Raw genomic sequence first — 3,769 nt, 5'->3', positions numbered from 1 at the left:
TAATGTTGCAAAATAGTAAATTCTTCATTGCTTATGAACTGATCTGGTTTACAGATACACATGTCTTACATATATAGTAAAGTTGCACAAGTCTATCTCTTTCTTTATTTCATATTGAGCTTGGCCACATAATTTCAAGTTCTCCATTTATTCTTCTACCAAGAATCACAAAGTATACATACTTGATATATATATAAATCAAAGCTTTGGAGAGAGATGTTTCTTATTTAGTTGATGCTGTCTTTAGTAAAATATATATAAATATTTATAATAATGTAATTTATTTCATTACATACAGCAACAAGTTGTTACTAACCCAATTTGAGTACACATTCCTTTGTGAAACCCAATTTTGCGGCAATTTGCGTCGCAGATAGCAATGGTATCACAAAGCGTAGGAAAATCGCATTCACTCAAACCTGGTGTTGGTCCTGCCACAAAAATAAAATTCACATATTCAAAACGCATATTTATATAATGTTAACTACATTACAACAATGTAAAAGATTATTTCAATTTTTTCGAATCAAATATAATAAACAATTAAACTAATTAAGCAAATATATTTTCCCGATTTTTTTTTTTCAAAAACCAAAATGCAAGAAAAAGAAATAGAACTTAAGGTTCAAAGTTCATATGTTTCTTACCTGAAGCTAGAACCAACGCAATGCATAAAATTCCTAAGAGACAGTACTGGAAAATGTGTTTTGCCATTTTTTTGTGAAGAATTCTTTTATCTTAGAACTCTATTATCTTTTGTTCTCGTAATATGAATAACAAACTTCAAGTTCATTATATAGTACTCATGATATGATTTTACCTTTGTATCTTATTTTATTATTGTATTTATAAAATTCATTGTTTTTATTTGTTTAATGTTTTTAAGGTTTAAACTTTGATGTAATATTAATGATTATTTTGTCAATGATGCGCTTATTTATGTGTTGCAAAGAGTGATATAACTTGAAATAATGAAAATGATTCTATAAAAATGTTTTTACTGTATAACAAATTAAAGTAATAAAAATTTTATTGGTTTTCTTGATATTTGTAAAATGTCATAAAATCAAAACTAGTTAAAAATGAAAGCACGGATTAACAATTTTGAAATAAGCAGAAGTAAATTTTTATCAATTATTTTTCGGTCATGCTAACATGTCTTACACACTCCATAAAAAAAAAAAAAATGTCTTACACATTTTAAGAGAAAATGTTAAGGATTCCACAAAAAATAAAGTAAATATTTATCGAGAAAGAATTAAAAGAAGAAAGAGTAATAAATAGTTAAGATGGTGTAATAGAAAGAGTGACATTAATGTTTCATTGGTATTGTAAATGGACATATAATTTGTGACAATTTTTTTCGAAGCGACATTTAAGACGGAGAGAGTAAATATAAGAGTAAATTACACTATTCTTCCATCTTATGTTAAAATATACACTTCCCTCCACTCTTATTCAAAACATATTAGAAAACATTTTACTCTCTTCCACTAGAAGAAACTTGAATTACATTCTCTTTCCTTCTTATATTAAAATTTATACTTTACTCCTTCAATATTTTTTTTAATTTCTAATAATCTAACAAACTTCGAAAAAAAAGTGACACATGAAATTATTGCATGTGCATCGTTTTTTTTGTCAAACATCTCAACTATAATGTCAAGAAAATAAGTGGCACATGACATATACATTTGTTTTTTCGTTAAAATGTAAGAGGTAATTAATTGATATACGTTCCTTTTGATAAACAACTACTAATGGAAGTTGGAAAGTAATCCATCTTTTTTTACTTGATTCATTCACAGCTCTTATGCTAAATTATTACGTGATTCGAGCAATTGAGTTGAACTAAGTTTATTGTAAATATGAATTGAGTTGATTTCGAGTCGCAAAAATGGTTTTTATCAAATGCAAGTCAATTGTCGAAAATAACAATAATTCTTATTAGTTGAGTTGAGCTTGATTAATTGTCGAGAATAACCTTGAGGATCGATACTTATATCAAATAAAAATGGTCTCTCAAAAAAAAAATCAAATAAAAATGGAGTATATATTAGAAACACATTAGGCTCCCAAGCGGAAAAAAAAAATGTAGAAAGATACTTGTTTTTGTGTTTTGGACACCAACACATATATTTGTTAGATTTTTTTTTTTTGAGAGAATTTGTTAGAAAATATTAGAAAGCAACCGTTAATCTGTAATTTTTTTTAGAGGATATTAATCTAAAATGTTAACTTTATGGTTTTTTTTTTGTCGTAATAACCAAAGTAATTAAAATAAGACCGAACATTGAACCAATGTAAGCACTGATTCAAGATTCAAATACAACAACAACAACAACCAAACATTATCTCATAAGTAGTGTCGGCATCAATGTTCAGACACAAGACCACAATATTCTTTATTAGTGTTTATTTTTAGATGGATTTAATAGACAATGAAGATGAAGATGTGAATATTTTTATTTTTGGATATGATGTTGTTTTTGTTCGAGATGAATATTTGAGTTTCTTTGAAGAATTGGGTGTTGGATTTAATAAAGATTGAGTTTCATTGAATATTTTATTTTTTATTTTCTTGAAAGGAGTTTTGTTGAAAACGAACATTCTTGATTTCTACATTTTAGTTAATGGAGGTATAATAAATAGTCTAAAAAAATTACAATGTTGACATTTTAAAGCATAAATAACCAAATTAAAAAAGAGAAAGAAAAAAAAAAAAGAAGCTTTTTTATAATATATAACAATCACTTTAATAAGACTTTCGTAAAAATATCTAATTTAGTGCTCCCTCTGTTTTTTATAAGTGCCATTTTATTGAAAATATGTTGTTTTCATATTTTAATGTAGATTTTTTTTTTGGAAAGAAAATTTTGAAGTAGTATTAATTGTTGCTTTGGTAAAACAATTCCCGACTATGGTACCGTTTGGTCAGGCTTTTTTTCGGTCTAAAAGCTAATTTAAAACAAAGTTAAAATAAAGTTCTTTAAGAAAAAGGCTAAAGCTGTTTGATTTCTTTATTTTTTTTAGTTCTAAAGTTATTTTTGAATTAAAAGTTGTTTGGCAAAATATTGTATAAAACTTTGAATTTATTATTTTTTGCTGGTGTCTGGGGTTCGAACCCGGGACCTTGCATATATTTATGCATTGTCTATAAATAAAAAAACTTTGAATTCATTATGAATTAACATAATAAATAAAAAAATGTCTAAAATATTTTTTCAAGGGAAAAAATGTTTAAAATATAAAAGATATATTTTTACCAATACTATATTTACTCAATGACGTTTATTTTGTGTAACATGAATACAAATTTGTACAATATGTTTTCCAATTATACTCTACAACAAATTTTGTTATAAGAATACCATATTTTTAGTGTTGGTCAAAAAGATAAGAATTTATATTATATAATATTATATTTGTTACATTGCTGGTGTCATTGAAAAAGATATGTTTAGTTTTTTTAATAAGAAAAAGATATGCATAGTTTGTTACAATACAAATGTGTAAATTATATATAAGTATAATTTTTTTAGGCAACTACACTTGTACTTTTAATTAAAATCAAAATTTTATAAAAATAATTATACACATTACACAACACTAACAAGAATTATACGCATTAGCATAAAAAAAAACAGAAAGAGGAACATAAAATATTACTCTAAACGTTAACGTGTTTGTGTATTTCCGTGGTTGAAGAAAGAGAATAAAAATATTCGGTGTCATTCATTGACAGCGTGAATACAAATATTTGCGAGGT

The 3,769-nt window shown here is 25.4% G+C and overlaps 1 long non-coding RNA gene across 1 annotated transcript; it reads right to left on the bottom strand.

Annotated features, from left to right (window-relative positions):
- On the bottom strand, window positions 1-795 carry LOC120579699 (uncharacterized). The gene is made up of 2 exons (XR_005645452.1): window positions 648-795; window positions 1-431 (listed from the first exon to the last, which is right to left on the bottom strand). It is a non-coding gene; the product is annotated as an uncharacterized lncRNA (long non-coding RNA).
- Window positions 796-3,769: the final 2,974 nt, after the last annotated feature.

This window comes from Medicago truncatula, chromosome 3, assembly GCF_003473485.1.
Source record: "Medicago truncatula cultivar Jemalong A17 chromosome 3, MtrunA17r5.0-ANR, whole genome shotgun sequence".
In the NCBI taxonomy this organism is placed as follows: domain Eukaryota; kingdom Viridiplantae; phylum Streptophyta; class Magnoliopsida; order Fabales; family Fabaceae; genus Medicago; species Medicago truncatula.
This window is presented reverse-complemented; position numbering and strand designations above follow the sequence as displayed.